Below are 13,573 nucleotides of genomic sequence, written 5' to 3' on the forward strand. Positions count from 1 at the left end.
AACAAAGTATGTGAAAGCCCCGAGTTAACGGGACTTAAAATAAAACGGGTTATAACTTCCACGAACCCACCAAGTTAACTAGGAATAATTAACCTAGTTAATAAGGGGGAATGTTACTAGAAATAAGTAGGTTGTGGCCTACATAATAACAAACCAAAACATGAGGGGCTAAATGTGGATAAATAGGAAAATGTTTTCATTAAAACATATATAAAAAAAATTAAAACACACACATAAAGGTGTGTGTTCTAGATCGACCTCCAGGAGACAAAAAGGGGTGAAAACCCTAACTCCATCAAATCTTCAAATTGAAGGATCAATCGAAGGCCAATTTCGGATTTGAATGTATATAAACGATCACCAAGTCAAGGGGATCGTATGGTATGTCGAATTTTTGACATTCATGAAGTTGTAAAAATTAGTTAACTTTGCATGATGTGATCTATGTAAGCATCGTAGAGGCTATGGCCGAATTAGTGAAGTATAATTGCTTAGGAACAAACCCTAAGTAGAAATTTGAAGTAAAATTGCCATGACTAGGTGTTTGAATGGATTACCACACTTAGATAAGTGGGTTTTGACTAAATAGTGAGGAGGATGATATATTGGTATTTAAAAATCATCATAATTCATAGTTGAAGCGAGATATTTGAACAAATTATAAGTTCGGATGAAAGCTTATGCATGACTTGAAATGGGTTATAGTATGTTATGATAAAATTTGGTAATTTTGATTCATGTAAATAGATGTACGAAATTGTGTCATATACTTGTTCATATGAAAAAAACTTAATTTTATTAGGCGTTCGGATGAATGCTAAATAGTATGATGAAATGGGTCTCACTAATAGAGTGGAACCCTTAGTTCTTGTGAAAATGAATAAATAAGTTAGATTTAGTAATCATTTGAATTAGTTGAAGTATTGGAAATATATGGAACCGGGTTAAAAGATTTGTTAAATGATGGCTTAAAAGAACGCCTACCGGGTGATTTTGAGAAATGCCAAAACTAGTTGATAAACTTGAATGTGCATTTTATATACTAATAGGCAATCGACTTTTAAAAGTCAAACCGACCATTAATAAGATCGAATGATAATTTTGATAGAAAATACGTAAGATGGAACAGTCATGATTGACAATGACTAAACTAACCACCTTACGAAATATGATGATAGTTTGACGCCTAACGAGCTAGATGGAAGCTTGTGGATGAAGCGGGTCAAACGGAGCAAGTACGGAAAGCAAAGTGTGGCATGGATGCAAGGTAAGTAAAGCTTACACACTTTTTTTATAGAATGCCTAATTAATCACAAGGGTTATGAATATGATAAGTTAATGATTAAATGTGATGTTCCGACGTAATTTGATACGGGTCGGAACAAGTGAAAGTGATGAAAACCATGATGGTTGTAAAAAAAAGGGGTAAAATAGCAAATTAGTCACGTGTTGACAAATGTAAGTAAATCTTAGAATAGAATTACAACATAAAGTATGTTTGGTAATTTTAATAGATTTTTCTAAAGTCGTTCGACAAGGTTTTCGCGGATGTTTTGTCAATAAATTATTTGTTGACAGCAACAGTTCCGCTACTTGCAGACATTATTTCGAGGTCTTAAACATCGAGTTTTGACACGATATTTGATCAGAAGTTGGTTTACAACATAAAGGATGTTTATTAATTTTTATAGATTTTTATAAAGTTGTATGACGAGGTTTTCGCGGATGTTTTGTCAATAAATTAGTTGTTGACAGCAACAGTTCTGCTACTTGCAGACATTATTTCGAGGTCTTAAACATCGAGTTTTGACACGATATTTGACCAGAAGTTGGTTTACAACGTAAAGGATGTTTAGTAATTTTTATAGATTTTTATAAAGTTGTATGACGAGGTTTTCACGGATGTTTTGTCAATAAATTAGTTATTGACAGCAACGGTTCCGCTACTTGCAGACATTATTTCGAGGTCTTAAACATCGAGTTTTGACACGATATATGATCAGAAGTTGGTTTACAACATAAAGGATGTTTAGTAATTTTTATAGATTTTTATAAAGTTGTATGATGAGGTTTTCGCAGATGTTTTGTCAATAAATTAGTTGTTGACAGCAACAGTTCCGCTACTTGCAGACATTATTTCGAGGTCTTAAACATCGAGTTTTGACACGATATTTGATCAGAAGTTGGTTTACAACATAAAGGATGTTTAGTAATTTTTATAGATTTTTGTAAAGTTGTTTGACGAGGTTTTCGCGGATATTTTGTCAATAAATTAGTTGTTGACAGCAACAGTTCCGTTACTTGCAAAAATTGTTTGGAGGTCTTAACCATCGAGTTTTGACACGATATTTGACCAGAAGTTGGTTTACAACATAACGGATGTTTAGTAATTCTTATAGATTTTTTGAAAGTTGTTCGACGTGATTTTCACGGATGTTTTGTGAATAAATTAGTTGTTGACAGCAACAGTTCCGTTACTTGCAGAAATTATTTCGATGTCTTAACTATCGAGTTTTGACATGATATTTGGCCAGAAGTTGTTTAACAACATAAATAATGTTTGGTAAGTTTTATACATTTTAGACATAAGCCTTTTTGGGTCAAATGCCTATAAACGGGTCTTTTCCGTAAAACAACCAACCGAAGTGTAGAATCCGAAAAAAATTAGTCAAATATACTAAATCCACCACGAGTATAGTTGTGGTGAAATGTAAGTAGATAATTCAAATTTGGGAAAATGATGGGTGAAAAATGAGCGAAATTTAAACTTAAAAGTTTAAATTCTCTAAACGGGTCAAAACGAATTACGCGCATAACTTGGGTATTGGTTGCGTAATTTACAAAAGTTACAAATCTGAAATAAAGATTTTGAGTTAAATACTTTGGTGTATGATTAACTAGAAACAAGTGTGTGATCTTATAGTCAAACAGGTCGAATAATCATATAAAGGATTTATAAGCCAATAGCTTATAATTCAGATTTTTTATGCAAACCAAGGTGATATACGGATCCGTAGTTTAATTACGGACGCGTGGGAAAAAGAATCTCGAAAAAACGGACTTGTAGATAAAAAGTTATGGCAATTTGAAGTTTGTTATTTTTGTAAAAAATGGAGCTGGGCAAATATGCAGGTCCAGAGAATGGACCCGCTGGAAAACAGACTCCCTCGTGGCACGCGAGGGGATGAGTGAATGCTGGCGCGACACGCGGGGCCTGTCGCGGCCCGCGAACGAATTAAAGAAATCTCTCGCGTGGCGCGAGAGACTTAGATCTGAATTTTTATTTTTTTTTTATTTCGTTTATTTGAATATGGAACTTGTTTATACTTGTTTCTAAGCTATCAAAACTAACTTACGAGTTGGTTTTGATCATAGGTGAATGTCAGGAGTACCGGATGAAGGTCAAGCGAAGTGCAAGAACCGAACACATGGAAAAGAAGCTTTCGCACGTTGCCTCGTGGTTATTTGAAACGACGAACTCAATTACATCATGTAGTATTATTTTTGTAAATTGTAAAAGTTTTAATTCAACCGTATTTTTAATATATATGTAATCATAATTACCTGTTTATTTTCGTAAATTCTACGAAAATCGTAAAATAATAGCAAGGGTGTTACAAGTTGGTATCAGAGCTCATGGTTAAAGAGTAAAGTGTGTTCGGTTTGAGGCTTTATCGCAAATCCGGTAAGTACATGTATGTTAATAGTTTAGTATGATTAAAGTGTTGTGAACAACACATAGGGTTATCGTGTAATGCACGTTACCCCAATGAAAATGATTGGTATAGTTAACGAAATCACGTGCGTTGACACGTACAATAAAAAGCCTTGTAGTACAATACGAGCGTTTATTAATGTCGAAATTACTAACTTTTGTAAATGTTTAGTTGAAGGACACTCGAATCTGAAGATGATGAGAGTTGAACGAATTGTGGATATGACGGTGGAACAGTCCGAGGTATGACAAGCTGAGCATACTCATTGAGGACCTAAATCGCGTGATGATCGCGGACATAGTTAACGGCAAGAGAAGCCTGTTAGGGCAAGCATTACCAGGTGCACGCTTTTAAATTTAATTGCACAGGTAGTAATATGCAACAAACGCGTAGGGAATGACGGTTGCATATATTTGATAAAACCTGAATAGGATATCTATTCAGGATGATGTTTCCAAGAGAAGAGTTTAATATAAACATGTGTTATTCACGTGATGAATAACAAAGAAATAATAGGATTAGTTCATATAAAAACTTGGACGGGGGTAATTATCCAAGTGGAAAACTCTCAATATAATGCTATTGAGAATGGTAGCAATCACATTAACGAATGTGATTATATAATAGTTCGATAGAAAAGAAAAATATTTTATATTTTCAAATGTAAAACTAGTAAAACTAGTGATTGTTGTTTTGCAATTAAATAAAGTTTTACTAAATGAAACCAGAGATATGAAATAAATAGAGGCGTTACTTACATAGGGCGTGATGTGGAAACTATGAAAAGGTCATGTGTATCATGTGTTGATCGTTTACTCTGGCCAAGTAAGTAGTGGCATATGATACCATGAACTTTTTATAGCGAACACATTTACGTCTGATGTAGTAAGAGCGGGGTGAATGGGACTAACTTAAATTGTACCCAAATGAATCAAATAAGTAAGATGATTGATGGTAAACGTAAACGCAAGTCGGATGACGGAAGCGTATTATGTTAGAATAACGAGCCCGAGAGAAGGGACAAAGATTAAAGTAAATAAAAATACAAACCAACTAATGTGAATGCTAAGGCATGGGTGATAAAGTTTGACTATCATAAGTGATGAAATTCACACAGACAAGTCAAAGGGGTAGAATAAGGAATAAAAGACTTGGTCGAATAAAAGCAATGAGATTCGCTAAGACGACCAAATAAATCAAAACGAAATTTTAATGCATACCGGAAGGGTTGCAATAATAGTGAATTCGGTAAAATACCCGATTGATGGGTAAGGATTCAGAAGTATGCGTAAACCAAGAGACGGGAACGCGAATTAAAGGTCAAAAGACTCGGATTGAGAGTTATGACTAAAAGACGATGAAATCTTGCAAACATAAAGTTAGAAAATTTCGTTCAACTATTTCAAAGTTTGACGGGTCAATTAAAGAACAAAGTTTGACACTCATAAGTGATTAAATTTCACCCAAAATGGGTCAAATGAGTTAATTAAGGAATGACGCTTGATATAGTAAGGAAAACGCAGACCGGTGAAACCGGAAAGCTGAAAACATTAAGATAAAAGAACCTGGGTAACGGGTCATAAGGAAGTATAGGTAAGAACTGGGTAACGGTAAGCGTAGGACAAACCGACGTATAAATGACGGTAGAAGTCATAAAGTTGGAAAGATAATTCGAAAGAAAACAAATGTAGCCTTAGACTACGGTCAAGGTCCATAGAACTCAAGAACGAAAACAAATAACTTCTAAACTTAAGAAGGGTGGATTGACACCGAAAGTATATTTTAGAACGACATGAGTAAAAGATGAATCTACGGGATCATCACAACCTTCAGGAATTATAAGCAATGTTGAGGTCTACGAGGCCAAAAGACCCTTGGGTCAGAAATAGAAAGAAACGCATTGTAGGGTCTCACCTTAAAAAAAAGTGGAAATCTAAAGAGATAGTCTACGGGACTAAGTGAAAGAACCTATGGGTTATTTGGGTAAAGCGTGGGAAACTGGTTACAGTTCTCCATGTAAAATAATAACGGTCAGGAATAAAACTTAGACAAAAAAAAATTCCTAGACATGAGAGAAAAAGACGCAAGACAGAGAAAACGTAAACTAAAAATTTAATTTTTAGTCAAAAGCAGCGTTCTAACAAACATAAATAGTATGAGGGGATTTAGAAAAACACATGTAAGGCCGGAGATGGCAAAATAATATACCCGGATGACGGGGTATGAAGTGAGGGCGACTAATTAGTCTAGCCGGTAAAACTAATCAAAGTTAAGAAAATGTCCTGACAAATACGAAGCGCTTGTTAATATAAGACAAGCGTGGGATAAACATGTTAACAAACTGATGAGACTAAGTGATCAAGTGACGACTTGGTTAAAAAGGTGCAAAGGATAAGAAATAAGAGGTGAAAGCCTCGGTTAGTGAGGACTTACACATAAAAGACACTGAAAGAATGAATATCATAAAAATGAAACTAAGTTCCTTTAGTCTAAAGATTAAAAGAACTACGTAAATAAGGTTTTGGGGACGAAACCTCTTTAATGGGGGTAGACTTGTAACACCCCAAAAACGGGTTTGGTAATCAAACCACGTTAATGACGGGTAAAATACCGTTAGTGGTAAAAATTAACCCGGTAAATATTAGGATTTGAATAAATAAACTTGATGTTAATTAAAAAGGAGGATAAATACTTTGAGAAAACAAAGTATGTGAAAGCCCCGAGTTAACGGGACTTAAAATAAAATGGGTTACCCACCAAGTTAACTAGGAATAATTAACCTAGTTAATAAGAGGGAATGTTACTAGAAATAAGTAGGTTGTGGCCTACATAATAACAAACCAAAACATGAGGGGCTAAATGTGGATAAATAGGAAAATGTTTTAATTAAAACATATATAAAAAAATTAAAATACACACACAAAGGTGTGTGTTCTAGATCGACCTCCAGGAGACAAAAAGGGGTGAAAACCCTAACTCCACCAAATCTTCAAATTGAAGGATCAACCGAAGGCCAATTTCGGATTTGAATGTATATAAACGATCACCAAGTCAAGGGGATCGTAAGGTATGTCGAATTTTTGACATTCATGAATTGTAAAAATTAGTTAACTTTGCATGATGTGATCTATGTAAGAATCGTAGAGGCTATGGCCGAATTAGTGAAGTATAATTGCTTAGGAACAAACCCTAAGTAGAAATTTGAAGTAAAATTGCCATGACTAGGTGTTTGAATGGATTACCACACTTAGATACGTGGGTTTTGACTAAATAGTGAGGAGGATGATATATTGGTGTTTAAAAATCATCATAATTCATAGTTGAAGCGAGATATTTGAACAAATTATAAGTTCGGATGAAAGCTTATGCATGACTTGAAATGGGTTATAGTATGTTATGATAAAATTTAGTAATTTTGATTCATGTAAATAGATGTATGAAATTGTGTCATATACTTGTTGATATGAAAAAAACTTGATTTTATTAGGCGTTCGGATGAATGCTAAATAGTATGATGATATGGGTCTCACTAATAGAGTGGAACCCTTAGTTCTTGTGAAAATGAATAAATAAGTAAGATTTAGTAATCATTTGAATTAGTTGAAGTATTGGAAATATATGGAACCGGGTTAAAAGATTTGTTAAACGATGGCTTAAAAGAACGCCTACCGGGTGATTTGAGAAATGTCAAAACTAGTTGATAAACTTGAATGTGCATTTTATATACTAATAGGCAATCGACTTTTTAAAAGTCAAACCGACCATTAATAAGATCGAATGATAATTTTGATAGAAAATACGTAAGATGGAACAGTCATGATTGACAATGACTAAACTAACCACCTTACGAAATATGATGATAGTTTGACGCCTAACGAGCTAGATGGAAGCTTGTGGATGAAGCGGGTCAAATGGAGCAAGTACGGAAAGCAAAGCATGGCATGGATGCAAGGTAAGTAAAGCTTACACCCTTTTTTTATAGAATGCCTAATTAATCACAAGGGAACATAGCAAATTAAATGTGATGTTCCGACGTAATTTGATACGGGTCGTAACAAGTGAAAGTGATGAAAACCATGATGGTTGTAAAAAAAAGGGGTAAAATAGCAAATTAGTCACGTGTTGACAAATGTAAGTAAATCTTAGAATAGAATTACAACATAAAGTATGTTTGGTAATTTTAATAGATTTTTCTAAAGTCGTTCGACAAGGTTTTCGCGGATGTTTTGTCAATAAATTATTTGTTGACAGCAACAGTTCCGCTACTTGCAGACATTATTTCGAGGTCTTAAACATCGAGTTTTGACACGATATTTGATCAGAAGTTGTTTTACAACATATAGGATGTTTAGTAATTTTTATAGATTTTTATAAAGTTGTATGACGAGGTTTTCGTGGATGTTTTGTCAATAAATTAGTTGTTGACAGAAACAGTTCCGCTACTTGCAGACATTATTTCGAGGTCTTAAACATCGAGTTTTGACACGATATTTGGCCAGAAGTTGGTTTACAACATAAAGGATGTTTAGTAATTTTTATAGATTTTTATAAAGTGTATGACGAGGTTTTCGCGGATGTTTTGTCAATAAATTAGTTGTTGACAGCAACAGTTCCGCTACTTGCAGACATTATTTCGAGGTCTTAAACATCGAGTTTTGACACGATATTTGATCAGAAGTTGGTTTACAACATAAAGGATGTTTAGTAATTTTTATAGATTTTTATAAAGTTGTATGACGAGGTTTTCGCGGATGTTTTGTCAATAAATTAGTTGTTGACAGCAACAGTTCCACTACTTGCAGACATTATTTTGAGGTCTTAAACATCGAGTTTTGACACGATATTTGATCAGAAGTTGGTTTACAACATAAAGGATGTTTAGTAATTTTTATAGATTTTTGTAAAGTTGTTTGACGAGGTTTTCGCGGATGTTTTGTCAATAAATTAGTTGTTGACAGCAACATTTCTGTTACTTGCAGAAATTATTTCGAGGTCTTAACCATTGAGTTTTGACACGATATTTGACCAGAAGTTGGTTTACAACATAACGGATGTTTAGTAATTTTTATAGATTTTTTGAAAGTTGTTCAACGAGATTTTCATGGATGTTTTGTCAATAAATTAGTTGTTGACAGAAACAGTTCCGTTACTTGCAGAAATTATTTCGATGTCTTAACTATCGAGTTTTGACATGATATTTGGCCAGAAGTTGTTTAACAACATAAATAATGTTTGGTAAGTTTTATACATTTTAGACATAAGCCTTTTTGGGTCAAATGCCTATAAATGGGTCTTTTCCGTAAAACAACCAACCAAAGTGTAGAATTCGAAAAAAATTAGTCAAATATACTAAATCCACCACGAGTATAGTTGTGGTGAAATGTAAGTAGATAATTCAAATTTGGGAAAATGATGGGTGAAAAGAATGAGCGAAATTTAAACTTAAAAGTTTAAATTCTCTAAACGGGTCAAAACGAATTACGCGCATAACTTGGGTATTGGTTGCGTAATTCACAAAAGTTACAAATCTGAAATAAATATTTTTAGTTAAATACTTTGGTGTATGATTAACTAGAAACAAGTGTGTGATGTTATAGTCAAACAGGTCGAATAATCATATAAAGGATTTATAAGCCAATAGCTTATAATTCAGAATTTTTTATGCAAACCAAGGTGATAAACGGATCCGTAGTTTAATTACGGACGTGTGGGAAAAAGAATCTCGAAAAAAATGGACTTGTAGATAAAAAGTTATGGCATTTTGAAGTTTATTATTTTGTAAAAAATGGAGCTGGGCAAATATGCAGGTCCAGAGAATGGACCCGCTGGAAAACAGACTCCCTCGCGGCACACGAGGGGATGAGTGAATGCTGGCGCGACACGCGGGGCCTGTCACGGCCCGTAAACGAATTAAAGAAATCTCTTGCGTGGCGCGGGAGACTTAGATCTGAATTTTTTTTTTGATTTCGTTTATTTGAATATGGAACTTGTTTATACTTGTTTCTAAGCTATCAAAACTAACTTACGAGTTGGTTTTGATCATAGGTGAATGTCAGGAGTACCGGATGAAGGTCAAGCGAAGTGCAAGAACCGAACACATGGAAAAGAAGCTTCCGCACGTTGCCTCGTCGTTATTTGAAACGACGAACTCAATTACATCATGTAGTATTATTTTTGTAAATTGTAAAAGTTTTAATTCAACCGTATTTTTAATATATATGTAATCATAATTACCTGTTTATATTCGTAAATTCTACGAAAATCGTAAAATAATAGCAAGGGTGTTACAATAACGTTTATCATTACTATTCAATTTAAATAATACGTCCCATACCGTATCTCAAAAAGTAAAATAAATTATTACAGACATAAACCAGGCAAATATTCTGTTCCGACAACTCAGATTTAAATAGACAACAATTGTTTATCTGCTTCTAGAGACCCTTAATTTGACCACTACAAATAACTATTTGTTGGGCTCTAGAGCTTTATTCTAGCCTCGCTTTCCTAGCGGATAAGCATCTTAAACACCTGCCACATACGTTAAAATAAAGTCAATACATAAAATGTAAAGGTGAGCATACAAGTTTGATAATAGCATAATAGAGTTCAAAATAGTTTACGCATAACCACCACGTACACAGAGGAAAACGAAGCATGTTAATTATTGACATGGATCTATCGATACCAATGACTGCGGGTTGACTGCCCGACGCAGTTCGCAATACATTATTACCACCGTAATCCATGCAAGTAATTGTCCTTAACAACCCCCGTGTGAACGGGTGCTGAGTCCAAACTATAGTACTATCGTCGTTAAGGCAGGTAGACAGCATTCCACGTGTAAACATAGCAACAAGCATTCATTTAGTCACGTAATACATGCGATAACGGTTAGCGCTTAAAATGTTGCGTAGTGTGTTCGATGCGATTTCGTATAAATAACGTATGTAACACCCAAAAGTGCCGAAAGCAAAAAGGGATCGAGTATACTCACATGATTGATGGATTGAAGGGAGCGCTTGAGAGTAGGGTTAGCTTGAATAGTTTGATAGTATAATGATAAGCAACGCGTAAAACGGAAAAACACGTGTTGGAGAGTCGGACAGCTGGTCGATCTGACGGCTGACCGTTCGTTTGACAGTCCGTTCGGACAGCTGTCCGGCCGGTCGGTAGGCCGATCGGATGGTTGTTCGAGTGGATTGTTTCTTCCTAAGAGTAGGATGTGTTATAGTGTGATGGTTTGAATTTTGAAGTTTTCGTTGTAGCATTTGAAAACATTGAAGTATCTTTACCCTTCAGGTTGGTCAATCGGACGGTCGTTCGATCGGCCGGTAACCGGATCGGTTAGGTACTTTTAGCAAGACAAGTTCTTAGCAGGGTGTCACCTGATCGGACGGCTGTTCGATCGGGTGGCACTGCTAGTGCATCGAACATGTTGAAAAATCGATTAAGTGTTGAAGTATAGTATCTGATGATCCGAAGAGTAATCCAATCGGACGGTAGTCCGATCGAACATTAGTTTGCTCAATACTCAACTTCAAATGATGATTTAATTAAGTGTGGGACCATGTGCTAGCCGATCGGCTGGTCAGTCGATCGGCTGACTGTCCGATCGGCTGGTTGTCCGTTTGGACAACAGTCCAATCGGTCAGCATCCTGACCTGATCAGCCTATTCATCTAACACTTGGTTGTTCTGATTGTTTGTCATTTTATTGAGGTACTTTGACAACGAGTCAAACCATAGATCTCTCGTCCTTACTTGTTTCCCCTGATCGGACAGGAATCACCCAAATCCGGCCGGTGAAATGTTTGGAACGGAGTTTAACGTTTAACCCGAAATCGGTTAACCTCGTGGATAGAATCCGGATCTTGAGCCATGCAACCACCAGAATGATAAGAAAGTCGGCACAAGCTCCGTTTCTATCAGTTTTGAAGGCATTGAGTGTAAAAGAGTTGAAAGAAAGTTGGAAAACCATCTTTCAATCCTTTTCACCGTGTAAATGTTTAGATCTATGAAAGATCTTTGTTTGTTTATGTGGAAATCGGCTAGATCCAAGTTATTCTTGGTGGAATGAAGGCCAAAACATGAAGTTCTTCAAGAACCCATGATGACATCATCCTAGAACAGTTGAATCTTGATGATTTCATGGTTAAAAGTTAAGATTTGAAAGATAGAAAGGTGTAGGAGTGCGCGTAGATCAAGAAAGTACAGGATTTAGGACGAAATCTTACCGGAATCGAGAGAAATATGAGAAAAGGATGAGCTAAGCGTGCTGGTCGGTCAGAGGTTTCCAAAAGTGGAAAGGATGACAATGACAGGGGTATTTATAGGATGCCAAAAGAGGAAAGTGCTGGCCGATCGGCCAGACAACTCGATCGGACAGCCTGTCTGATCGGATAGCAGTCGGATCGGCTGGCTGTTCGATCGGCTGGTAGCCTGATCGATCAGCTGTACGATTCGAGTGTTCGGTGCGACGATTTTTGATATTTTGATCTCGATCGCAATAGAGGAGAATACGATAGAGTTTCCTATTCAGATTACTTTTAATCCCAACTACTATATCAACATACAAGCATCTATATCTCGCACTATCTCTTCTCCACCAATTATCATGATTCGATTTCGATTGAGTTCGATTGAGTTTCGATTGCGTTTCGATTGATCACCACATATAACATAAACAAACATGCACAGGTAACACATAAGGCACACACACGTATAATAACAACCAAAATTCGCGTAATTCGAGTTTGATGATGGCTAGATTAGTTTGATTACTGATTAATTGACTTTATCGCATTGTTACTTCCTATTATCCACAGCCGTAAAGCGATTCGCATCGAGAAATATACTTCGATTGTACTTAATTATTCCACATAATACAACTAACGTAAAAACATAAAATAGACTAACTACAGTCAAAGAAGTCAAACAGGGATTGAGTGAGGAGAGACAGACCGTAATTAGCGATCTTTCCTTCCTTTGACTTCAATCCTGACTTTGACTTTGACCTTCAGAAACACGGGGTGTTACAGCCTCCCCTTGTTTAAGGAATTTCGTCCCGAAATTAGGCCGAAGCCGTAACAGACAACACCGTGAATCACTTTTGAGAACTTTCTCTCTCTAGGCTTTCACTTAAACAACTGCGGGTACTTTGCCTTCATGTCGCTTTTGAGTTCCCAAGTGAACTCTGCGCCTCGTTTGCCTTCCCATCAGACTTTCACAATAGGAATGCGCGAGCACCTGAGTTGCTTGGTTTGGCGATCCATGATTTCAACAGGCTTTTCCACAAAGTGCAGCGTTTCGTTTATTTGGAGGTCATCGAGAGGTACAATTAAATCATGCTCAGCCAGGCACTTTCAGAGGTTTGACACATGGAAAGTCGGGTGGACGTTACTAAGTTCCTCCGGTAGTTCTAGTCTGTAGGCGACTTTTCCGATCCTTTCCAGGATCTTAAAAGGTCCAACATATCGAGGCGCTAGTTTCCCTTTCTTGTCGAATCTGACCACACCCTTCCAAGGGGATACCTTTAGGAGTACGTAGTCGCCAACGTCAAATTCAAGGGGCTTGCGTCGTTTATCGGCATAACTTTTCTGTCTGCTCCGAGCTTTCAACAAGTTGTCTCGAATTTGGAGGAATTTGTCAGTCGTTTCTTGTAGTAACTCGGCACCGGTTAGTTACGAGTGACCGATCTCGTGCCACACAATAAGCGATCGACATCTTCTTCCATAAAGCCTTGAATGGTGCCATTTGGATGTTGGTATGATAACTGTTGTTATACGAGAATTCGACTAACGGCAGATATTTGTTCCAATTACCACCAAAGTCTATGACGCACGCACGGAGCATGTC

The 13,573-nt window shown here is 36.2% G+C and overlaps 2 long non-coding RNA genes across 2 annotated transcripts; both read left to right on the top strand.

The window, feature by feature from the left end:
* The first annotated feature begins 231 nt into the window (after positions 1-231).
* On the top strand, positions 232-3,571 carry LOC110899144. Its single transcript, XR_002569964.2, has 3 exons — positions 232-381; positions 1,179-1,267; positions 3,376-3,571. It is a non-coding gene; the product is annotated as an uncharacterized LOC110899144 (long non-coding RNA).
* Positions 3,572-6,625: 3,054 nt separating this feature from the next.
* LOC110899143 lies at positions 6,626-9,957 on the top strand. The gene is made up of 3 exons (XR_002569963.2): positions 6,626-6,783; positions 7,580-7,668; positions 9,762-9,957. It is a non-coding gene; the product is annotated as an uncharacterized LOC110899143 (long non-coding RNA).
* The last annotated feature ends 3,616 nt before the right edge of the window (positions 9,958-13,573 follow it).

Source organism: Helianthus annuus, chromosome 13 (assembly GCF_002127325.2).
Source record: "Helianthus annuus cultivar XRQ/B chromosome 13, HanXRQr2.0-SUNRISE, whole genome shotgun sequence".
Lineage (NCBI taxonomy): Eukaryota > Viridiplantae > Streptophyta > Magnoliopsida > Asterales > Asteraceae > Helianthus > Helianthus annuus.